General features: G+C 36.9%; 2 long non-coding RNA genes across 4 annotated transcripts; both read right to left on the bottom strand.

The window, feature by feature from the left end:
- Positions 1–663: 663 nt before the first annotated feature.
- On the bottom strand, positions 664–5,327 carry LOC116202349. Its single transcript, XR_004156047.1, has 2 exons — positions 5,190–5,327; positions 664–1,621 (listed from the first exon to the last, which is right to left on the bottom strand). It is a non-coding gene; the product is annotated as an uncharacterized LOC116202349 (long non-coding RNA).
- A 13,297-nt stretch (positions 5,328–18,624) lies between these two features.
- On the bottom strand, positions 18,625–26,418 carry LOC116203266. Of its 3 annotated transcripts, none has more exons than XR_004156239.1 (3): positions 25,799–26,418; positions 25,565–25,658; positions 18,625–18,878 (listed from the first exon to the last, which is right to left on the bottom strand). It is a non-coding gene; the product is annotated as an uncharacterized LOC116203266 (long non-coding RNA). The 3 variants fall into 3 exon arrangements; XR_004156241.1 differs by lacking the exon at positions 18,625–18,878 and adding an exon at positions 20,476–21,057; XR_004156240.1 differs by lacking the exon at positions 18,625–18,878 and adding an exon at positions 23,890–24,967.
- Between the last annotated feature and the right edge of the window lie 483 nt (positions 26,419–26,901).

A 26,901-nucleotide genomic window follows, 5' to 3' on the forward strand; every position in this document is an offset into this window, starting at 1 on the left:
CATAATAAACACTAAGAATTATAGCTAGAGTTAGAGTGCTGGAAAACTATATGAGTAAAAAGGTGATGGAAAAAAAATGAATCTTTAGGTCTTGTATTGATAGGACATTTGATACATTGAATTTAAAAAGATATTACGTTTTCCAAGGGGATTATTCCAATTATCCAAAAAAAATTAATTTTTTTAGAAAATTAATTATATATTATTACGTACATATAATATAAACAAACAACTAAAGTATGTTGGACATGGTGCAGATGAAAAGTTGTAAATATTCAATGGATTGGAATTGAAAATTCAATATAATGTCGAGTTAAGGGTTTCGTATTTGGATTATATGGCGTATTTCCTTTCCACTTGTTGACTTTTATATATTACAATAGAAATATACATAAGGTGCATGCATGAATGGAAATTTATTTTTCCGCATGCATGTATGAGGCTATATGCTACTTGAAAAATGTATTGAAATCCTTTCGTTATCTAAACATATAAAATATAGATTGAATTAATATCACATACATCAAGATAATAATTGAATATTATAATTTTTCTTAAATTAAAAATAATGAAAAAATCGAGAAAATTAAAAGAGCTGAGAGTTAGCCAATGAAACTCCTTGTCTAAAATATTTAATTATATATTATTACTATCAATAATCAATTGGGCGCTAAAAGCTTAATTCCCATTAAACGTAATTATCAATATTTACAAGAAGATCCAATGTAAAATGGGAAAGACTCCTAAGGAAAGAAAGAAATATATGTAGACCTAATTTGCTTGTTATAATTATGGTACATATGATACAATGAATCAATTACTTTGAGAATAAGAAAATCTTCCCGTAATACTCACCCTCAAGTTGGAGAATGAGGATTCCGAATTTCCTACTTGTTGAGGAGAAATTGAAAGCGATCACAACCTACCGTTTTGGTGAAAATGTTTGCTAGCTGTAATTGCGTAGGCACATGACTAGTCGCGATAACCCCCGAGCGTATGTGGTGACGTAGAAAATGACAATCAATCTCAATAGTGGTAATGTGTAGGGCGCCCTGATTATTGCAGTAGAGATTCATCGGACTAGACCATGGATCTCCCAAGGACTCCAGCAGAGTATGAAGCCATAATAATTCACTTACTATAGCTGCCATGGCTCAATATTTTGCTTCAGCTGAGGATCTCGAGACTGTAGTCTGCTCCTTGGTCTTCCAGGAAAATAGGACTACCATTGAGAGTGACAAAGTGTCCTATCAGACAATGCCTAGTCATGGGACAACTAGCCCAATCTGCATTGCACTAAGCTGATAAGGCTAATGAAGTGCGGCATAGAAAAATGCCCCGACCAAGTGACTGCTTCAAATAGAACAAGACCCGTGCAGTTACATCCCAAGGTACCTCTCAAGGTTGCTACATGAATTGAGACAGGATATGGATTGGATAGCTGAGATCCGAGCATGTAATGGTAAGATAAATAAGTCTTTTAATTAGGCGTTGATATCTGCCCAAATATGAGAAAGGATGACTTGCATCTTGAGAGAGACGATGTCGCTGCTTCATAAGATTGTAAGCTGGCCGAGAGCCAAGGATGCCACATTCAGTGAGAATGTCCAAGGCATACTTCCTATGATAGAGGAATAAGCCTGAATCACTACACAAAACCTCGATTCTAAGAAAATATAATAAAGGACCAAGGTCTTTAATATGGAAGCACCGATGAAGATATTCCTTAAAGTGAGTGCATGCCTCTGTGTTATTGCCTACTAAAATCATATCGTCCACGTACAAAAGCACCGCAAGAAAAATACCATCCTAGGCAGAGGTGAATAAAGAGTGATTTGCCTTTGACTACTAAAATCCATAACGAAATAGGGCAGTCAAAAACTTGGAGTACCGGTTACGGAAAGCTTGTTACAACCTGTGTAATGACTTCCGCGAACAACAAACACACTACGAATGAGAAGAACTAAAACCCGATGGAAGAGACATGTAAATCTCCTCATCAAGGTCCCCATATAGAACCACATTGTTGATGTCTAATTAGTGTAGCTCCCATCCTCGAGCAACAACAATGGTAAGAAAGCAATGGACTGTGACAAGTTTAGCGACAGGAGCAAATGTCTCATTAAAATCAATACCCTCTACCCGAGTGAATCCCTTTGCTTCGAAACGTGCCTTGGAGCACTCAATAGTACCATATTGTCATGACCTAAAATTTTAGCAACAATTCCCTTAAAATTCATCGATATCAATTATCACATAACTATTCATATAAAACCGACTTTCCATAGACTCCCAAAAATACAAACAAATCCAGCAAGCTTTAATATATATATATATATATATCTCAAAAGAGAGTAATTTTCTTTTCTCAACCAATCACCAACCCTAACTAAACAAAATTTCAAGTCGTAACATATTCAAATACATTCTATACAAAAATAATACTTATCAAATAACTAAGGTTCCTACCTAGTTCTCCGAGCTGATCCCCTATATCAAAAGAGTTCTCATGTACTGTAACTCTAGCTCCTAGTTCAACTGGAAAATATATGCACAGTATGAACTGCATCTCAGTGAATACTAAATTCCAAAGCAAAATGAATTATGATTAAATAAATATTTAATTGCAACCAACCTAATATTCAAATAATTAATACAATCACATCCAATTCAACTATCAACTCATCGCACACATATACGATCTATATATATACAAACTATATTAAAAATTATATCCAATATAGTAACTACATTTAAGTCCTACTAATAAATACAAACAACTATTCCAATCATTTCTCTAATATCTAATATCACATAAATATTAAATATTCATTCATTAGCAATCCATAGCAACTCACAACACAATGACTTGACAGATCAAACTTTAGCAACAACACGGCTTTCAAGAACAACTTCAGACAATCTCAAGAATCATCACATCTCCAGCAATCATACTAGACAAACAATATACAACACAATCAATTAATATAGCCATAGGGTTGCATTTCCTCGCAATAGAGTTACTACGGTACCGTGACCCCGCATATCTCACTCATATCATCCTCAACTCTCAATATCTATATCTCATAAGCGGGGGCTGCCTATTAACCTCTGGCGGTAAGAGTTGACCACAATTTATATTCCGCCAAGTCTCGCGGCCGATCGGGCCCCTTTTTTTATTCCGCCGGGTCCAGCGGCCGATCAGGCCCCTATTATATTCCGTCGGGTCCAACGGCCGATCTGGCCCATATTTATAGTCCGCCGGGTTCAGCGGCCGATCTAGCCCATATTTATATTCCGCTGGGTCCAGCGGCCGATCATGCCCCTATTTATATTCCGCCGAGTCCAGCGATCGATTTGGCCCATATTTATATTCCGCCGGGTCCAGTGGTCCCATGGCTATAGTCAAACAACAATCACAAGCACAGTCAACTACAACCATGCCATCACACATCATAAACCCACACTAAATCCTTATTCCCAAATTATCATAGTTCCGTATACACAAACACAACCCCAATCATATTCCAATTGAATCACATTATCATCATATATTTCTTACACAATCCACATACTCAATCACACTGCATATCCCAAATCAAAGTGAAACATAAAAGGCCATATTCCTCAAATCCTTCCCCACAACATTGCAAGACTGATTCCTTAATCTAACTACCACTATATTCATCTTAAATAATTTATATAATTATAATATATAATTTCACAAGGAAATAGAGTATTCACATAACATACATATAATTATATATATCATTTCACAATGGAATGAAGTACTCACCGGTAACTCCCAGAAATAAATCACCAAGTTCAAATTTTCGAGATACATGGCTTTTGTATACTCCATCCTTGACAGATATTAAATTTAACAAGAAACCAATTTATAAGCATATATATATATATATATATATATCACACCAAGTAACTAATCATACACTTTGACAGTACGTTTATTCCCTAAAAATTATAGATTATATTGCATGCTAGTTCTCAATTTCAATATGACCTAGAATAATTTTTCATGAAAAAGCAATCCCATACTAGTCTCTAGTATGCTTATCTAGCACTAAAAGTAATGAAAGTAGCACCTCATTGACCCCCATGACCTCTTTATAATTTTCATCTTAGATAAATCTACAGAATAATGCTTCATGGAATGATGCAAGTTAGTACCCAACCTTTCCTATTACTCAATTCACCCTTCGATGTTCTCACAATTAATTCAAAAATATGAAAATATTCCCAAACAAAACTAGTTAATCCCAATAATATTTTAAACAGTAAAATGAGCAAATTCATAACTAAAATATATATAATCATTTTTCACCGCTCACTTAATTTTCATTAAAAACAAATTATCAAGTATAAATATGTATATGCTTATATATATTTCCAACTTAATCTATCCATAGATTTCTCACGATGAGTTTCAACATAATGAAGATCATTCACACCAAAATAGAAAATTTCAACCCAATAAAAACTAGTGCAAGGCAGCAAACCGACTCTTTAAATCGAAGTTTCCATTCTAGCCATCTCCATGACCTTAACATTGTAAATCGGATTTTTCTCATGCCACATGGAAGTATAATTAACTTCCCCTGTTCCTTAGGCTACCACTCAATAACCGTAACTAACTACGACCTTGAACTTTGCCAATCCAATATTTTACCTAATCACGACCTCAATTTATCACAAAACTTACATATAGGCAAGACAAAGCTTAAACAGTAATAATAATACAATCAATCTCACATACCTAAGCATATCATTCAATTTACCTAATTCTAAGCGTAACCTCATCCTCTCGGGTGCTCCCCCATTTCCCAAATCATATAAGGAAGAATACATTGAAGTATATAACCTCAACCCCAAAGGAAATTCGAAAATTATCAGTACATCCAAACTAATTAGCAATCTAACATCTACCGCTCACTCCCTACTTACTGGGCTTCCATCAAGAATAACTCTAATTTCCAGCTAATTTTACCACTTCCTGATCATATAACTAACTCAACTAACTGATTTCAACATAGCCTTAACAAGGAGAAACTCACAGATGGCTCTTCTCCTCAAATAAGCTCGACAACAAAACCGACCTTAGGCTAAGCTGAGCTGAAAATAAACCTAAAACCAGCAATTACTAATGTTTTAAGTCATGAAAATCAACTTACAAATCAAGAACTCCAAGCTTAGTCCTCTTCCTCTTCCATTTGCTCACTCCTTCTGTTCTTCTTCGTTCTTCCCGTAGCCAAACCGAACATAGAAGAGAAGGGGAAAAATATAAATGAAATGGGTGTGATAAGACGGTGGATATGGGGTTGCTAAGGGGGAAGGATGTTAGGCCACGTGGAGCCATGCTCCCCTTTAATTTTTTTTTAAAAGGGGCGTGTATAATATATATATATATATATATATATATTTAACAACATATGTATAAGTATATGTATGCATGCGTTAGAAAAAAAAAAAAAAAACCAGATCTTACACATATGCTGGACGCTTGATCTTAAAGACCCATTTGCAAGCGATGGACCGTCCTCCGGGAGGCACTTTTTCAATCGTCCAAGTACCATTCCGCTATAAGGCCTGGATTTCTTTGGCCATAGCCAAGCCCCAATGCGGAACCCGGATAGCCTCTGAGTAAGTCCTTGGGCTCGGACTCAGAATCAACAGCCGCCAGAAATGACGTATGGGTCTCATCAATGTCAGAGTAAGTTAAATAATGTTATATTGGATGGTTCTATTTACACCCGATTTTCACACCACGCATAAATTAGGAAGCTCGAGAGGCACGTGACGGACAAGGCCGATTTTATGGACTCAATTGGACTCATTACTGCAGCCCATGATTAATCAGATCAAGTAGCAAGGGCCCGTGCACGAGGGACAGCCCACGATGGAAATCCAAGGCGCTGTTGGACTCAAATCCATGACAAGACCCGACCCTTACAGCCATGAGGAGGTCGGCAGCTCAATGGAGGAAATCGTAGGATTGCTTCCAAAGCGAGGTGTGAATGAACATGGAAGAGATCTCAGGTGCGAGAATGATAAATTACCAAGTTGGAGATTGGAGTGTGTAGCAAGGTGATACCATTTTAGGGGATATCTCATATGGTACTTTCCATGCATGAGGTGTTCTATAATGGTAATGGAGGACTGCATGGGAGTCCATATATATTGCAAGGGATGGAGGAATGACGACATACAAGATCATTTCCATAACTTTGGAAATTGTCTTATTTACTTCCTCCATTCAAGGCAGTAGCACAAGAATGGATATTGCACAGGGTGGGAGTGCATCATGTAAGGGAAATTCCCTTTTATTTCTTTGTCTGTTCTCTTTTGTAATTAGGAATAATTGGAGATTGCTCTCCATCATAGCTAGGATGTTATTCGTTCATTTTATTAGATTTAGATATTTAGGTAATAAGTGGATATCTCTAAATAGTAATTCTAGAATAGCTAGTCTTTGTTTTCCCAATTTATCGTGTATAGGAATATGTTATAGACGTCTATAAATAGTAGAAGTCAAGACTATTTTATACTCCCCGCAACAACGCACAAACGGCGTGCCTTTTCAATATCTTTCAGTACATGTCGTTACATTCTAGCACTTCAATATCTAGCAATTCAATACCTACGCAAACTTAATTCTCGCACCTTACAGATCTACTTTCACGCGCTCTACCTTTTCCCGTACATTTACTACAATGTAATAGCATTCCGGAGCACCCGGATGGCTGGTGGTTTCGCCCTCACTCACACCTTGGGACACGCCCTTGCACACCTAGCAATCTGATCACCATGCGGTAGGCGAAGAGTGGATTATGGATTCCAGGCGAAATAGGGACGCACCTGAGGACTTCGAGGGATTGTATTTGCCCTGGGGGAGGGGTGGGGGGTTCGACGCAAAAAGCTATATGAGTGACATTACAATCATTAAATTTGGCCGGAAGACGAGTATTTCTCTTGGGGCAACCCGTGTCATCAATATCCAAAGGCAAATCATTGGCACTAGCTTCTGTCAGATCACTTGAAGACCCACGAGATCGAATAGACAGTGACGAGTCCAGAGCTGTTCCTGGTGATAGAGCTGGAGCGGAGTTGGAAAGAGACAAACCGGAACTGATTACAGCAGTGACGGGTCGGGTCGGACTACTAGAGGCTGAACCGGGCGAAAATCTATGTCCCAATCCGGGAGAGCCCGGCGATAGATGGGTTTGGGGTTCAATAGAATCAGTGTTGTCTATGGGCCAGGAAAGCTCCGCCTGAACATCTAATGGGTTGGTCCATCTTGTGTCTGTAGGCCCACCGCATTCTCCTGAATTAAAAGGAGGACCTGCCGTGTCAAGGAGCTATACACGAGTTGTGTCATTGCTGTCTGACAATACGGTCGCAAAGGGGAACTGACCTTCCCGTGACACGAGCAACACATGAGACTCGATATCGTAGACACACCATCCCTTTTTCCCAAGAAGATATCCAAGGAACACACACTTTCGCGATCTCGGGCCAAATTTAATTTAGACTGTGGGTGGTAGTGAGCATAGCAAAGGGACCCAAAAATCCGAAGATGGTCGTAACTGGGGGCTGGTCCAAACAGTAGCTCATATGGAGTCTTACCCGAGAGCACGAAAGATGGAGTTATATTGATTAAAATGAGCAGTGATTGAAATACATTCTTCCTAAAATTGTTTTAGTAGAGATGCTTGAAAAAGCGATGCCCTAGCAACGTCCATAATGTGTTAATGCTTGCGTTCGACTCTTCTGTTTTGCTATGGCGTGTGAACACAAGAAATCTCATGTATAATGCCATTATTCAAGAAATAGTACTGTACCTCTCGTGACAAAAATTCGGACCCATTATCACTTCTAATTGTCTTTATAGTTGCATCAAACTGATTTTTGACCAAAATGTAGAAACCAATTAACCGACGGCGGACCTCTGACTTGTTATGCTATAAATAAATTCATACTCCACTATTATAATCATCTGCCACCGTCAGAAAATAACATGCACCCGAAATTGAAGGAACTTTATAAGGTCTCAAAATATCGCAATGAACCAACTGAAGCGGAAATGCAGCTTTATTCAAACTATTCAGAAACTTTAAGCGTGTTTGTTTAGTATGACAACAGATGTCACAAATGCCATCTACAGAGGCAATAGTACGCTTAACATTAACTTGCTGGCTGGGTGCCCTAGCCGCTTGTGCCAAAGGAAATTCTTACTCTAATCTTGAGCTTGGAGTGCTCGATCTTGAGAAGCTACCCGGCGCAAACACCAGAACCCCTCAAAGTTCACCAACTCCACGCGTTGTCCTTGAGGTGAGGTCTTGTACGAGACAAAGATCGGATATGTAATGAATTCTAAATCCAAAATCAGCTGACAATCGTGCTACAGAAATCAAATGACAGTTGAAATCAGGGATGACTAAGACATTGTGTAAAACAAACTCAATGCTGAATCGAACTTTGCCCCTGTCAGTGGCTCGAGTTACCCTGTTCCGTTCATGAATTGAGGGGCCATTGTTCATGGGAATAACATCGACCAAGTGATAAAAGCAGCCCGTCATATGTCATGATGCACCAGAATCAATTATCCATTCAACTCCGGAATTCACGGGGAAAAAAATTCTTACAAGGTAACAGTTCAACCTCACCATATCCTGGCCAAACATGCCAAGAAGCCGCTAGAGTTGTGAATCTGACAGTTTGGACAGCCGATTGAGAGCTGCCGAGGTGCCCACTTGAGAGGCATTAGCCATTTGAGTTGTGGGTTGGGCCTGGTATGCATTGGGCTGGCCAACCAGTTTCCACGATCCTTGGGCCGAAAAATTTTGCTGGTCTGGTCTGGTACTATTGAACTGCTACTAGCCCGAGCGATAGGTGGACGCTCCCCCTAACCTATTACGTGCTGATTTTGCCGACCAGCACCCGAGCAATAATTGTTCTTCTGCTGCCCGTAATTGTTTGATGTCTACCTGGTATTTGGCATGTCGTTGAGGTGATAGCAAGTTGCTTGGATGTATCCGACTCGTCCACAATAATCACAATAAGGACGTCCTCCCCTGTGTGGTAGTCGCAAGCTCCCACCATTGCCCAAATTGAAGTCTGCTTTACCATAATTGAAACCAGCCCCGTCCCTGGCTGCAAATCTTACATTACCCGACCCTGACTCTCTACTGTGATGGACAGACCGCTGAACTTCCTCATGAGCCACCATTGCGTAGATTTTATTCAAGTTGGGCATTGGCTCCATACTGAGAATATTGGAGTGAAACATTGGCATAATCAGGGCTAAGACCCATAAGAATTTGATGATCATGCTCCTTCTCCGGTTGCGCTGCGAGCTGTGTTGCAGCGTCACACATGAAGGTAGGTTTTTGAGAAAATTTTCTAATTCGTTCCATAATCTTTTCAACTTCGAATAATAGTTCGAAATCAATCGTCCTTCCTAACAAAATAGGCAAATCTCCACCCTGAGATCATCCCAAAGAACCTTGGCATCCTCGGTGGAGATGACAGTTACCTGGAGATCCTTTTCCATATGATTCAATACCCAAAAGACGAGCATTGAATTGCACGTCTCCCACTGCTTGACATGTGACTCTCCAGGTTTCGGCTTTGGCCCTGATCCATCAACAAAGCCGAGCTTACTTTTAGCTCGGAGGGCAGTACGCATTGCCTTCGACCATGTGATCTAATTTCTATCATTGAGGAGACATGAAATAAGCTGAGTGCCAAGGCCATCCGACGGACTTAGAACAAGGGCAGACGGGATAGCCGTGCCCGAAGGAGACTGATCAGTTTTCGTCATTCATAAAACCATGATAAGATGATAAAGAGAAATCTGACCAATCAAAGGACCAACTTCGGGCGAAGAGAAAAGTCGGTTGACCACAGGACCATAGCTCTGATACCATATCAATAATCAATTGAGCACTGAAAGCTTACTTTCTCGTTGAACTTAATTCTCAATTTTTACAAGAAGCGTCAAATGTAAAATGGGAAAGAACTCCTAAGGAAAGAAAGAAAAATATACAGGCCTAATTTGCTAGCTATAATTATGGTACATATGATACAATGAATTAATTACTTCGGGAAGAAGAAAATCTTCCCGTAATAATTACATACAAATAATATAGTGAAATAATTAAAATACGTCGAATACGGCACAATTAAAATATAATATAGATTCATTGACCTATAATTAAAAGGTCAAATTACTGGCAGGAAGAATATGGTGCATCCTCTAAGCATTAAACAAATAAATGCATCTCCTCTTGAATTAAATCTTCAAAGTACTTCAAAGGTCGATCAACAAAGAGCCGAGGGCTCTTAAAAAATGGGGTGGTGTCGCTCACTAAAGAAGGCGCCCTAGCTTTTATATATTTATATTGATGACCGGCATAACAATGACTAGATGCAAATAGGAAGTGCAGTGAATGTTACTTGGACCGTTTGGTAATACCAAATTGTATTGCAGTCGACGGTCTTAATATGAAAGATCTTTTTATCTGCCTATGAAGTTTGTGGGCTAAAGAAAGTTGCTGCTTGAGAATTACAAACCTCTGCAAATCTACCAGAAAGGTTTCATACACTACTAAAATATTCGGTATTTTCGAGGGAAATTTCCAAGAGAATACCCAGGGAACTGATTTTCAGCCGATTTTCGAGCGAAAATTCCTCGGTAAATAAATTCAAAAAAATTAAAAATATTTATAGAGGGAATTTTCCCCGGTATTACCTAGGTAATGCTGAGGGAATATCGAGGGAATAATTCCCTCGGTAATTTAAGAAATAAAAATTAAAAATCAAATTTAATAAGAAAATTTTAAAAAATAAAAAATACATACCAAGGGAATTTCCCTGTTAATTTAAAAAGTTAAAAAATAAAAGAATATAGCGAGGGACTTTCCCTCCGTATTCCCTGGGTAATACCGATGGAATATTCCCTCGAATTTTTTAAAAACTTTACAAAATAAAAAATTTATAAAAAGAGGTAAACTGAAAGAAGAAAATATTAAAGGTTTTTATTAAAATTTTGAAAATATTAAAAAATATATAAATAATTTTTAATACAAGTTCAATTTTTTTTTAAAAAAATCTAACTGGTAATGTAAATTTGAAACAATTAAGTTGTAAATTTTAAAAATTCTAATTGAACGATATGCCAGAATTTAAAATAAGTATTTCAACAATGCTTATTTGCTTTTTTTTAATTGTTATTTATTGTAGCATAAAATTGAATTTAATTCTAGTATAGCTAAACTAAATTACTGTGCATAGTTCGTATCAAATGATTCAACGAAATCCTGGCTGTAAAATTTTGTAAATTCCTTACAAAATAGGGAATTTGCCCATAAGAACGTTTCAGGCGGAAACTAACTCTACGAGAATTTTTGGTTCGCCATAGTTCCCTAATGGCGAATTCTCGTAGGGTTAGTTTCAGTTTGAAACGTTCATATGGTCAGATTTCCCTAATGGGTTTTTGTTGAAGCGTGTGAGGGATATTGCGATCGGAAGCTACTAATTTTGTGATAAAAACTGAATTTCAAGCAACATTTTCGAACTCATTTCTTCATATTTTGGCCCGATTCTTGACTTCAAATTGTAGCTCAATATATGAGCTTTCCATAGCCAATATGAACTCCCGAATCGGTGGCCTGAGTAATAGGAACGAATGCCCCGAAGAACAACAAATTGTTCGTGAGGTGGATGATAAAAACCGAACTTCAAACAGAGATTTAGAGCCTGTTTGGTTTTAGGGTTGATTTTTAAAATTTTAACTCTAACTTTAATTCTACTCACTACACAACAAAAGTCAACAATACAATTATTACTTTTTTTATTTTCTTTAATTTTTTTAACCATTAAATTCAATTTTGGGAAAATAGCCTCATATAGCACAAGTTTTACCTTATTTTCACTTCCTATTACGTTTTTAAAAGTTATCACGATCCAGCACAAATCATCATTTTATTCCCGGATCTAGCACACCGTTAAACTCCGTCTAAAAACCGTGAAACACCGTTAGACGGAGTTTAACGGTGTGCTAGATCCGAGAATAAAATGGTGATTTGTGCTGGATCGTGACAACTTTTAAAAACGTGCTAGGAAGTGAAAATAAGGTAAAAACTGTGCTACATGGGGCTATTTTCTATAAAAAAATATTTACCTCTCTTTTCGGTGTTTTTAATAGTTTTTGTGAACCATACGATCTCAAAACGAGGTGAAACGTTTACCCCATGTTCCTGATATTATTATAAAGCTCCACACAAATTTTCAGATTTTTCTGGGTGGTAAATCTTTAGATAAAAAATATTTATCTTCGTTTTCGGTGTTGTGATTTAGATAGCTTTTGTGAATTGTCCGATCTCAAAACGGGGTGAAACTTTTACCCCATATTTCTGATATTATTATAAAGCTCCACACAAAATTTTAAGTTTTTCTGGAAGGTGAATCTTCAGATAAAAAATAATTACCCTTCTTTTCGATGCTCTGATTTTGATAGTTTTTGTGAACCGTCCGATCTCAAAACGAGATGAAACTTTTTCCCCATGTTCCTAACATTATTATAAAGCTCCTCACAGATTTTCATATTTTTTTGGGGAGTGAATCTTCAGATAAAATATATTTACCTATATTTTCGGTGTTATGATTTTGATAGTTTTTGTGAATCGTCCGATCTCAAAACGAGATGAAACTTTTATCCCATGTTCCTGATATTATTATAAAGTTCCACATAGATTTTCAAATTTTTCTAAGTAGTGAATTTTCAGATGAAAAATATTTATCCTTTTTTTCGGTATTCTAATTTTGATAGTTTTTGTGATTCGTCTGATCTAAAAGATACCTGAAACTTTTAACCAATGTTCCTGATATTATTATAAAGCTCCACACTAATTTTCAAATTTTTATGGGCGGTGAATCTTCAAATAAAAAAAGAAAAAATAGCCTCATATAGCACAGTTCTTACCGTATTTTCACTTCCTTTTTAGACGGAGTTTAACGACGTGCTAGATCCGAGAATAAAATGGTGATTCGTGCTAGATCGTGACAACTTTTAAAAACGTTCTAGAAAGTAAAAATAAGGTAAAAAAATGTGTTATATGAGGCTATTTTCTCTTCAATTATTAATACTAAATTCTCTTAACTTTTCATTATATTTTCACACTTTTTATCATAATTCAACAACACAATCATTACAACCCAATTAAAATAAATACTCAAATTTACTTAACTCTAAAACCAAACATACTGTAACACTCTGTTTGCTTTCGCAATCGAATTTTAAAATTTTAACTCTAACTTTAACTCTACTTACTACACAACAAAAATCAACTCTTCAAAGTAAAAAGGGAAAATAGCCCCATATAGCACGATTTTTACCTTATTTTCACTTCCTAGCACATTTTTAAAAGTTGGCACGGTTTAGCACGAATCACCATTTTATTCCCGGTTTTAGCACACCGTTAAACTCCGTTTAAAAACCCTACTAACATCTTCTAACGCCGTCAAACTAAACTGACGGTGGGTCTTCTTCTTCCTCCTCCTCCTGCTTCTCCTTCACGACTCTGCTTCTTGGCTCCTCCCGTTCCACCGATTTCCTCCTCTCGCAGCCCTCTCCAACTCCTTTCCTCGGCAATCTCGCCACCGCCTCTTCTCCCCTAATCGTAAGGAGTCTCTTTCTCATCCTCTTTTCTTTCCTTCGATTTCTCCATAACAAAACCCTAGAATAATTGAAGAGCAATTTCATGAGGATAAATCCTTTTTAGTTTCTCTGATTGAGGGAGAGGAAGCAGGTGTCTATCGCAATCATTTCTTGTTTGGGTTGGTGGTTGGTGTTTTGAAATTCATTCGTTGATTGTTTGAGAAAGAGGGAATAGGTAGCGGTCCCGACTGACTTTTTTGTTTAATTACGAGAGAGGGAATATGTGATGGTCCCAACTGGACTTGCTTTTTTGTTTGATTGCTTTTTTAGTAAGTTCCCTTGTTCTTTTACTGTTATTATATGCGATTTTCCCCGTTTCTTTATTGCGTTGGGGCCCTACTTCTTTACTACATCGAAGAAGACAAATTGACTTAGATTATTCCCTTACTGTGCAGGTGGCCTTAAATTGCATGCTTGAAGTTGTCGATTTATTCATTTGTTTACTGAAATCAAAGTTAAACAATGTAAGTTAAAACATTTAGTTACTTCAATTGTTTCACAACTGATTACTTTAGTGTTATCTTCACCAATTACTTCAGCTTCTTTGAGCATTTTGAATCGCTGGCGATAACAATATGTTGAGGTCAAGAGAAAGTTGCTCAGAATTCACAAATTTTTGCTTTAATTGTTGTGGGCAGTACCTACAGTCATGTAGGTAAACTGCTAGAGTTTCCTTCAGTAGTATTTCTTCAGTGTCACAATGCCAAGAAATGTCACCATCATGCAATTTCATGCTAAAACTTGGACCTTCAATAGGAATATCCACAGGCTTTGGTGATTGAGCATCGACTACTCTACTGTAGGAATAATATTGCACCGTTAGAAAGATTGTCACGCTGCTAGCTGATGATTTTTTTTATTTTATCTTGTAAGATTATTTTATGACAATAAATTTGTGTTGATAATTTTTACATGCTCTGGCTATTTTAGGGTTCGAACTGAGTTTGGTTTGAGGCTACACCATGGAGGATATATGGAGTTTAGGCCACAAGTTAAGTACATTGGGGGTTCATCTACCATTTATTTTGTGGACGTTGATAAGGTGTCTTGGGTCGAGTTAAGGAGTATACTTGGTGAATTTGGGTATAAGGAACCAAAAAGGATGTGGTATTTGATCCCTAATACTAGTTTGGTTGTTGGGTTGTGTGACATGAACACTGATATTGAAGTGTGGAAGATGGTTGAGTATGGGATGAAGCATGAAATAGTGGATATATATGTTGAAGCTGACAAAAAAGCCGAAACTTATAGAGAAGATGATGGAGTAGAGGATGACGATGATGATAAAGATGAATATGGTCCTTCTCAGCATGCTAGTTCAGATCATGATGATGATGGAAGTGCAACTGATGATGATGGCTTGAGTAACTTAGGTAGTGAAGAAGATAATGAAGAAATGGTTCTTGCCAAGATGATGAGAGCATGTAACATTGATGCTGGTAATGATGATGACTGGGCTGAAGAGGGAACTGATACTGAATATTTCAGTGATTATGTTGATTCAGACAATGAGGTGGTCACTCATAACAATAGTGGAGATGAGGGACGGAAGAAAAGGAAAAGGGGGAAGAAAAAGTACATAACTTTTAATCCCAACACACCCATTAATGAGGTCGAGTTTTCAAAGAATTTGATATTTGAGGGCCCTGATCAGTTCAAGAAAGTTGTGCAAGGCTATGCCATTTTCCAAGGGTTTAACATACTTTGGAAAAGGACAGGCGATAAGAAGATTGAGGCTACTTGCAAGAATAAAGAATGCACATGGAGAATCTATGGTAGTTGGACTTTCAAGAAAGAAGGCTTTGCTGTGAAGAAACTCGAGGGGAATCACGTTTGTTCCCGAGCTTCAAAGAACAGCCAAGCAACCTATAAGTGGTTAGCAAGTCACTTCTTGGAAAAGTTTCGAGTTGATCTGAATTGGGGAATTCCAGACTTTATGCGAGAGGTGAATGTGTAATTAGGAATCACCGTTACTAAGACTACATGTTACAAAGCTAGATCTCTGGCACGTAAAAAGATTCTTGGGACCTTAGAAGAGCATTATAACTTGCTGCCCTCTTACATAGCTGAGTTGAAAAAAGTGAATAGAACGAGCACATTTGAGGTTGTGCTCGATAGAGGGAGTCCTAATGGTGCAGTCAGATTTAAGAGGTTTTATGTATGTTTTGATAGCTTGAGAAAGGGATTTTTAGAGGGCTGTAGATCAGTAATCGGGTTGGATGGCTGTTTTCTAAAATCTAAGTTAGGGGGCCAACTGTTAAGTGCTGTAAGTAGAGACGGGAACAATCAAATGTTCCCATTTGCATGGGCAGTGGTGGAAGGAGAGAATGAGAATTCCTGGAGATGGTTTCTTGATCTTTTAATGAAAGATTTGGGAATTAAGGATGGATATGGGTGGACAATCATCAGTGATCAGCAAAAAGTAATCATTTCTATATAAATTGCTAGTTCCTTTTAGTTCAATTGCCATATAACCATGTATTCAGTGACTTACTTTCTTCTTCTTCTTCTTCTTCTTCTTCTTCTTCTTAAAATAATGCAGGGGCTTGAGAAGGCAGTAAAGGTACTTCTACCTCATGTAGAGCATAGAAACTGTGCTCGACATATTTATGCTAACTGGAAAAAAAATACTGGCGGTGTGGCTCTGAAGTCCCTTTTCTAGAGAGCAGTCATGTGCACAACTGATGCTGAATTTTTCAGGATAATGGAAGAGATGAGAGCAGTATCAGTGAATGCATGTGATCAGTTTATGCAGGTAGGTCCTCAGAAGTTTTGTAGAGCTTTTATTAGTGAATGGAATAAATGTGAAATTGTTCACAACAACATATGTGAGTGCTTTAATGCCTATATTTTGCAAGCAAGGGCTAAACCATTGATAGATATGTTGGAAGATATTAGAACTAGATTGATGAAAAGGATGGCTAAGAAGAAGCAATTGGTGATTGGGTCTACTGATGAGTTATGCCCAAGGGTGAAAAAGAAAGTTGAGGAGGCTAGGGAACTAAGTAGGCATTGCACCATTGTATATGCTGGGGAATCAAAATTTCAGGTTGCTGATCTTGGGGAAGGTTATGTAGTTGATTTAAAGAGAATGACATGTACTTGTAGAAGGTGGAACCTCAATGGCATTCCTTGTCTACACGCTATGGGTTGCATTGTTTATTGGAACAGAGAAGAACCTCAGAAGTATGTGCATGAGTACTTTAAAAGAGAGACGTACTTGAAAGCATATGAACAACCACTTGAACCCCTAAATGGTAAGAACTTGTGGGCTAAAGTACAAGATCCACCAGTGTTGCCTCCACAAGTGAGAAAAATGCCAGGGAGGCCAAAGAATTCTCGAAACAAAGATGCCAGTGAAAAAGAACTTACAAGAAGAAGAAGCAACAAGAAAGAAAATAACCAAGCTGAACTTTCCACAACTCATAAAAGGAGAGGTAGAAAAAAAAAAGATAGCCAAGCTGAATCTTTCACAACTCAGGTGAGTTTTTGGTATTACTAGGTTATATTGGTGGAATATATTCATTTTATGATTTTTTTAAGCCTGAATGCATTCCTGCATGTTGGACTTGTTATAAAGATGAGCAATATTGAGCCAGGAGACATGAGTCAACATTCTATGGACGAGGTGATTACACAAGACCAACAACGTCCTGTTGTACCAGAGGTTCCTTCTGCTGGACCTGGTTGTGTTTCTGATATTAGACTTCCAAAGTTACAGGCAAGTTAGGTATATCTTATGTTAATGAATTCTATACGACTTTCACTATAATCATTCATTTCTATTTGCAAGCAAAAAGGAAACAAATTACACCAACTCCTAAGGCACAAATATCTAAAGAAATTGCTCTAGCTAAGAAAGGTTGTGGAGTCCTTACTGCAGATAGTGGCAATACGTATGTTTGTGTAAGTCATTCAAAAATTGTCAATTATTATTTGAATATAGATTGAACAACTTTGTACAATTTAATGATGTGGGCGTATGTTATCCTTAGATGCCCGATCAACCAGTGATGATCTCTTATATCGGCGAGTATGGAGGGCAGTTCAATGCTATAACTCAAACCCAGCCATATCCTCATCTGCAAGGGCAACGACAGAAGCAACAAGGGCAAGTGCAACAACAACTGAGACCCATAACAAGGGCTCAACTAAAAGCATTTGGTGCTAGACAAGAATATGGGTGTCAGCAGAGTAGTGGTATAGCCCAATCTGATGATGGAAGATTCAAGAAGAAGAAGAAGAAGAATTGAACTTGGAGCTAGTAGTTTTTGATGTAGGCTCTTTCATGGTTGATGATGGACTTTTTTGCTCTTTTTGTAGTTATTGATTGGGATATTTAGTCTTGGGGAATCTTGTTGATGGGTGTTACCACATTTCTTGCTTGTAAATGCTCCTTCAGTTTCTGGTTCTTATTGTCGCTATTTGTCTTTTTCTTCTTTCAATTAGTGACTGCCATTGCAATTGAAAGCTCAAATGGACGGGTTTAGATATATATGGAAAGTTCAGCCTTTGTGTCTTTTGGATTACTTTGAATAAAGGTCTAATGTGATTAGGTCTTCCAAGCTACCTTCCCGGAATTCAGAGACAATAAGCGGGTAAAAAGTTTTGGGAGTTGCTAGCCTCTGTAGTTGTGACTCCAGTGTTCTTATTATCATGTATGCATTGTTCATAATTCCAGCCTTTCATCTTTCAAGTCTGTCATCTCGTATGGAAACATTTCCTCATCAAACGACTATTTGATAGTAAAGCTAGAAACATTATTATTTTGGCGGATGTGACGAATCGGTATGGAATCGATTACGCAGTTCATTGCTGCAGGTGACCTTTCAGATCCATTCCGGCTGAACTATCAGTATTGGTCTTTGCCACATAGTGCAAAAGATAAAGGCAATATCAAAGCAAAACCTCATTCGCGACAAGTCTCAAGCTCAAGTTCATCAGATTACACACAGCAGTGCCTGCCTGCAGCACACATTCACACGACACAAGGATGTTCACTAACATGTAACAGAGAATCCTCTAAGAGGATACAACAAGGTCACTGTTAGCAACTACTAATATCGACTCTTCACAGATACAACCACCGAGATATGCCTGCAAATTATCTAGCTCCAGCTCAGATTTCGACTTAGAACCATTACTGCACCAAAGAAAAGCCAACTCATTAAATGAAAGACAAGGATGCTTACAGCGAGAACAGCATAACAGATGTGCATGAATCGTTGGGCATCTGTACAGCAGCTAAATTCGCATGTTAATGGAGATCAGAAAATTTCTCAAAACCTGCTTGTTCAAGGGACTGCGGCCCCATGAAAGTTGTATGCTCTGTCCACCTAACTGAGTCCCATTCAACACCTACAGGGCTTGCCTAGTGGAAGCTCAGAAGACGCAACATATGCAAACATGAGATGACCATCCCAAATCACAAGCTTAGATAATGGAGAAATAGAAGGAAAGAAAAGAGGATAAGAAGGAGACTCCTTGCGAGTAAGGGAGAAGAGGCGGTGGCGAAGATTGCCGAGGAAAGGAGTTGGAGAGGGCTGCGGGAGGAGGAAATCGGTGGAACGGGAGGAGCCGAGAAGTAGAGTCGTGAAGGAGGAGCAGGAGAAGGAGAAGAAGAAGACCCGCCGTCAGTTAGTTTGACGGCGTTAGAAGACGTTAGTAGGGTTTTTAAACGGAGTTTAACGGCGTGCTAGATTCGGGAATAAAATAATGATTCGTGCTAGACCGTGCCAACTTTTAAAAACGTGCTAAGAAGTGAAAATAAGGTAAAAACTGTGTTATATGGAGCTATTTTCCCAAGTAAAAAAGGTGGACCTCATACATAAACCCACATAAAACTCTATTATACTCAATTCAATTTTTAATATTAAATTCTCTTAACTATTCATTACTTTTTCACACTTTTTCTCATAATTCAATAACATAATCATTACAACCCAATTAAATTCAAAACTCAACTCTATTAAACTCTAAAACCAAACACACCAAGACTTCTTCAGATTTTGGCCCGATTCTTGTTTTCAAACTGTAGCTTGATATATCATCTTTCAAGACGCAAATAACTCACAAATCGGTGGTATGAATGTTGAGAACGAAGGCCACGAAATTAGCCCAACGAATTGTTCTTTCAGTAAAACACACATCGTAGAAAAAGCTCTGCTAACTGCCACATGGCATTCCATTTGCCACGTCCTCACCGTTACCATGCCATGTCACTAATATTGACGAATTTGTGGATGGATGCTAGATTTAAACTAACTGTGACAGTTCGTGATTTTTGGTGCAATTAATCATGTTTTTATTAGATATTGATATAATTGAATAATTTTGAAACTTCTAAGAAGATCATCATCTACATAATTTTTGATAATCTTGAATTTTTTTTATGTAAGATAAATTTAATATCTAATCAAATTGATATTAACATTAAAATAAGTATATAATTATATATGAATAACATTAAAATAACTATATAATTTTTACTTTATTTGTAAAATTTAGTTACCAACGGTCATATATATATATCCAATATAATTATTTTTATTGATTGTAAATTATGATTTATATGCATAACTATATATTTTACTTACTTTATTGTTTGAAATAAGCTTATATATGATATATAATCCAATTGACAAAAGAAAAAAGAAACATCACGTTTTACCTCATGCAATGCATGCCTTCATGACTAATATATATATATATATATATATAAAAGCGGGATTGAGGTGGACAACTAGATGACCCCGAAACGCTTTGTTTTTAAATGAAAATTTCTTGATCTTTTGAGCTTTTTCGAGCTTTTTCTAAAAAAATAAAATTTTTAATTTTTAAAAATATATAAATATAGATTTGTGGGATCGTTCATTATTTTTTCGATTTTTGAGTTTTCTTTATCTTTTGAATTTTAAATTTTCAATTTTTATAACAAATAAACATAGATTTATGGAACCGATTGTTACTCTCTCGATTTTTTTTTGTAGAAAATGAACTTTATTTTTATTTTTGTTACGACCCGAAATTTCAGCTGAATTTCTCCTATATTTCCTCGATATTCATTATTACATAAACTATTCATATAAAACTTGCTTTCCATAACTCTCAACAACATATAACCAATCTAGCTAGCTCACACACACACACATATTCTAAGAGAGCCACTTCATTAAACCAACTAAACAAAAATTTCAGGTTGTAACATATTCAAATACGTTCTATACAAAAAGAATACTTGTCAAATAACTAAGGTCCCTACCTAGTTCTCCAAGCTAATCCACAATATCAAAAATAGTTCTCCCGCGTAGCTAGAAGCTTATCTGGAAAAATATATGCAGGGTGTGAGCTGCATCTCAGAAAGCACAAAATTTTAGAGTGAAATGAACTATTATTAACTAAAAATATATTTTTAAATAAACAGAGATAATATTAGCATACCCAAGTCTATCATTTAATTCACCAACACAGCATATTATGCAATACGTACAAATAATTACCAAACTCATTTGTAACCAATCAATTATCTTTATAACCATATAATAATATTAAAATTAACTATTAACTTAGCATCACCTAACAGTCACACACTAACTAAATCAAGCATCAGCAAACAACACGATTTTCACAGAACAACTTCAGATAATCTCAACAATCATCATATTTACAGCAATCAAACCAGACAAATAATATACAACACAACCAATCAATATAGTCATAGGGTTGCATTTTCTCGCAGTAGAGTTATAACGGTATCGTGACCCCGCACATCTCATTCATATCATCATCAACTCCCATTATCCATGTCTCATAAGCGGGGGCTGCCTATTAACCTCTGGCGGTAAGAGTTGACCTCAATTTATATTCCGCTGGTCAAGCGGCCAATTAGGCCCATTTTTCTATTCTGCCTGGTCCAGTAGCCGATCAGGCCCCTATTTAAATTCCGCCGGTCCAGCGGCCGATCAGGCCCTTATTTATATTCTGCCGGGTCCAGTGGCTGATCAGGCCCCTATTTATATTTCGCCGGGTCCAACGGCCGATCTGACCCATTTTGTAATCCGCCGGGTCCAGCGGTCCCATGGCTATAGTCAAACAACAATCACAAGCACAATCAACTGCAACCGTGCCTTCTCACATCAGAGACCCACACCAAGTTCTTATTACCAAATTATTATAATATTTCCTATAATAATAACATCCATACAATCCATATCTCATAAATGACGTTAGAATCCATCACTTATCCTATATTCGCATAAATCAATTCATACACTCCATACAATTATTACCAGCTAAAGCTCTTGCAATAATTATAATAATCACATAACCTCAAACAGACGACTACAACACAAACATAAACCGTCTCTCAAATCCTCTTATTATAATCAATCCTATTAATCACACCATCATTACTATCCACTTAACGTAATATATATTTATATATACATATATATATATATATACATCATTTCACAATGGAATAAGGTACTCATCGATAACTCCCAAAAATAAATCACCAAGTTCAAGTCTTTGAGATACATGGCTTTGGTATACTTCATCCCTGACAGATATTAAATTTAATAAGAAACCAATTTATAAGCATATATCATACTACCAAGTAACTAATCGTACTCTTTGACAGTACGTTTATTCCCCTAAAAATTATAGATTATATAGCAAGCTAGTTCTCCATTTCAATATGACTTAGAAAATTTTTTCATGAAAAAGCAATCCCATATTAATCTCTAGTATGCTTATCTAGCACTAAAAGTAATGAAAGTAGCACCTCATTACCCCCCATGATCTCTTTATAATTTTATCTTAGATAAATTTACGGAATAATGCTTCATGAAATGATGCAAGTTAGTACGCACATATTGTTTACCCACATGCAAGATAATCCAAAGAACAAATAGAAATAAGACAAACAAACACAACCAACACAACTATTTCAGCTTGAACATACCAAACCATGTTGTTTATCTACGCAATTGCAAGTTTCAACTTCAATTCTGAGGTTTGTTTCCCAAATCCTGACTCTCCTTACTTCGTTTCCTCAATTCTCCACTAACTTTGCACCTTAGCTCTCTCTCTCTCTCTCTCTCCCCCTCTGTTCTGCTCTGTTTCTCTCGGTTTTTCTAGCAGAAAAAACAGAACAAGAAAGAAATGGAAGGAGTCAATGGCGGTGGAGTTGCTGGGGAAGGAATGACGGCCACGTGGGGCCTCTTGCTATCCCTTTTTTTTTGTATAATACTTCAGGCACAAAAATTATAATATATAGTATGCATGTAAATTATGTAAGCATGTATTTGTATATGCATATATATGCATGTTTGGTAAAGACAGATCTCACAATTTTTAAAACATATAGGTCTAAATTTCTGAGATCGATTCTTATTTTCTCAAATTTTGAGTTATTTTTAGAAACGAATTTTAAATTTTTGTAAAACATATAGGTGTAGATTTATTCATTTATCAATATGTTCTGTTATACATTTGTTCTTCATAAAGCAAATTAGATCATATTTTTTATATATAAAAATATGACGTACTATTCATATTTTTTTTCATGTATGATATGCTATAAATAATGGATGTACCTCACATATATCGTAACCGATCTAACTTTGAAAAATATTGCTACCATTATATTTCTACAATTTTTTGCATGCACACAGTTAGATTTTTGGAGATAAGTTTTTGAACTTTTTGTTTTTCTCACACCTAAATTTTTGTAGAATTATAGGGTGCTTCAATTTGTGTATGTGGTTTAGGTGTTAAATTTTGATAATGTTGAAAATAAAAATTCATCATGACATGGTTACAACTTTTCTTTTCAATATTTATGCATAATCTTGACAATGTTAGAATTTTCAAGACTTATGAATGGCGCATGCATTGCATATGGAAGATTCAAGAAATAGAAAATGTATTCCATCAATTCAAAATGTCAATTAGTTTGTGGATAAGGTTGGAAATCATGAATTGAAACTTATTAACTACAAACTTTTGTTACTTTAAATCATATTAACACTTTATAAATATAGTTGTCATATTTCTTCTTCCTCGTATACTTTTGCGCATTCCAACACAGAGGTATATATCTTTTTTCTTTTTCTTAATAAGTACACACATACAATCCTAAGTTTAAGCATTAGCCTATCTGTCTCCGTCATACGTGTACTTTTTTTTTCCCCAATCCCATTATATATAATGTCACTCCAAGTTTTCAAATGTTCGGACTTTTCAGATTACTTTGCCTCAACAATGTCAGTTATGTTAATAGCTAACTGACCAAACCCCAAGGGATTTGGCCTAATAGTTAAGGTGCGCTTAAGTTTGCACTCGATCCCAGGTTCCAATCCCCTTGGAGCCACCAGAGCGCATTTGGCGTGATTGTCCGCTCCGTGCGCCGCCGGGGGTTCACAGAGCCCCAGGGATTAGTCGGGTGAAGCTTGAACACCCCGGGTTAGGAAAAAAAAAGCTAACTGACCACGTACTGTGATTAGTAATTAGCCTCTTTCTGGCGAACTATGCAAGCGCATCAAAATTATGTTTACATTTTTCTCACAAGAAATATCCATTTACAATGACACTTTGTATCCTCGAGCTCCTTGGCCACTGCAGCTCCTTGTTATCTTATGTTTGCGAAGCCCAAAGCTCTTTCCAGAAGACAATGTCATTACGATCTTCAAACATATACCAAATTATGAAAGACGCCAATATGCAACGCAGACTTTCTATCTGACTCCTACAACCATTTTCTAAATTATATTTCTCAAAAAATATTCCTGACCCAATGATGCATCTTGAAGGCTAGACATGAGAAGGGCCACACACAAAACGCAATTATACATGTTAATAAAAGATGTGGGAAATTTTTCCTAGCTCACCGTGTCTACATTTGGAGACAGAGATACGATCACATGTTTAATTCATTTGTTCAGTGCTGGTTTGACTGGTATATCATAGTTGCCAAAGGGGTTGGGTTGCTAAATTTTGTGTATGCGGGGTGGAGCTGTCACAAGAATTACGAGGAAGTACATTGATTAGGAGACAATACATCCTTGTCTCTTTACATAAGAACCTCCAAAGATTAGTGCGGGTGGTTAAGTATGTCTTGCCCTCCCTTACATAGCCTAAGAATTTGAAGGGTTGATCCCATCCTATTGCAAAAACTCTTCGGATTCCTCCCCTTACATGCACTATCGTGCACGGTACGCCCGGCGGGTCCTGTGGGAGGTTTGGGGTCCAACTTTGGATTCAGGAACCAGGATTCAGCGGGTGCAAACAATCTTCTAGTGTAGCCTTAGTAATGTATCAATTAAATAATATATGCGTCCATGTTAACTAACATTCATTTAACATTAAAAAAAAACGAAATGATAGTTAAATATTTTAAAGTGCTATCAAAAATGAAAAAAATATAATGAAAATATCGTAAATTTGCTTTTCGAGATTTCATATTCTGAGTTCTTTATGTTCATTTTATTATCAATATTATCAAATACACTTTATTTAGTATTTAAGCAATTATGTATCTATGTTCGAAATTTGATTCTGAAATATATCCTTTCACAATATTATACAAAATCCCCTTGACAATTGCATATAATGACAGCAGAGAAAGAATTTAAGAATATCCTATGATTTAATCTAGTTTATAAGAAATGAGATGCTTTAGTGCTTAGAAGTAAAAATTTTGATGGAGGACACAAAGCCTAATTGAGAGGTTGGATGATAAACTTAAGAGAAAAAAAAAATGCAGTGCTGACATTTAAAAATACCTTTTAAAGATCGGGTCTCTTCTAGTAAATATTACCTTCTTACCTCATTAATATGACATATTGTTAATGTCGTTCCTTCTTCAAGACGCATGCCTTGCCCAATCGGAAAATTTCCCTGCCCAATCATCCAATTGTGCCTGTAGAAATCTCTTTCATGAGTTACAACATATATTTATTACATGCTTTTTACCCTAAAATGGAATGCAATAACCAACCAATCAGGAACAGAAGTGATCGAAAATAGTGTAGAAAGAGCAAAAAGAAATCAGGTCGGTACCGTGAGGAAGAAGATGAAGGCAACTCCCGTCCATCTTGCATGAATCAGAGAGGAGACCTCACCAGTCACCACACAGAAGGAAATGGAAAGCATGATGCCAAAAACGTACAGACACGGAGAGAGAGGCTGAGTCAGAGTGAGAGAGATATATATCGATTGTAATGCTTTTCACTCTCCTCCTCCTCTTCCTCTCTAATGCATCCCAATAAAGCTTTTCCTCTTCTCTTCCACCTCATCACCCAAAACACAATAGGACAAGAACAGAAACGGATCCTCTCTCCCCTTAAAATTCGGCTTCATCACCATTTCCCGTTTCCTGCAAGGATCTGTTCCATTCGTCGCTACACCATAGATCACGGAAGAAGAATGAGATATGGCCAAAGGGAGAACACGAAAGAAGAAAGAGAGATTTTTTAGACAGGTAGATGAAATTGTAGGTACTCCAATACCAATCGCAGGAGCTCTCCCGAACACTAATCTAGTAAATTTCAGTTCGGACAACTAACTTTTTTTAATCACGGAAATATGACATAAATATACACACATTTTCACTCACTCATCCACAGTACTCTCACACGAGCACACACTCTCTCTCTTATACTCTCACTCCCTTTGATAGGCATGCACTGACTTCCCGTGCTTGTACTCTCATACACCACACACATATATATAGGTGTATGTGTCGGTGCTTATACGTTTTCTCTTTTCTTCTATCTCTCCTAGATATTTCTGTCTATTCCTGGAATAGTCCACGAGATTTTTCCTACTCCTACTTTCAAGACTATTCCATACCAAGATCTAAGATATTCTACATCCCGAATTATCTTCCTAGATTATTCTACATTGCTCTAGACATTTCACTAACAAAGAATTAGTGTTGATTTCCATCACTCCCCCTCAACACTGATTCTTTACGCCAATGTCGTCTGGGAGGATGATCACTTTTTTGAACAAGAGCCGCACTGACGTACTTGGGATTTGATTTCCTTAGTCGGCTTGATCTTCTCAACTGCAGCTGAGGCACTTTCTCTAGCTCCTCTTCTCGCGAAGTCTCTAGTTGATGTTGTGACCTCTGATACTGTTAGGTATCCCTTCAATTTGGA

This window comes from Punica granatum, chromosome 4 (assembly GCF_007655135.1).
Source record: "Punica granatum isolate Tunisia-2019 chromosome 4, ASM765513v2, whole genome shotgun sequence".
Taxonomy (NCBI): Eukaryota; Viridiplantae; Streptophyta; class Magnoliopsida; order Myrtales; family Lythraceae; genus Punica; species Punica granatum.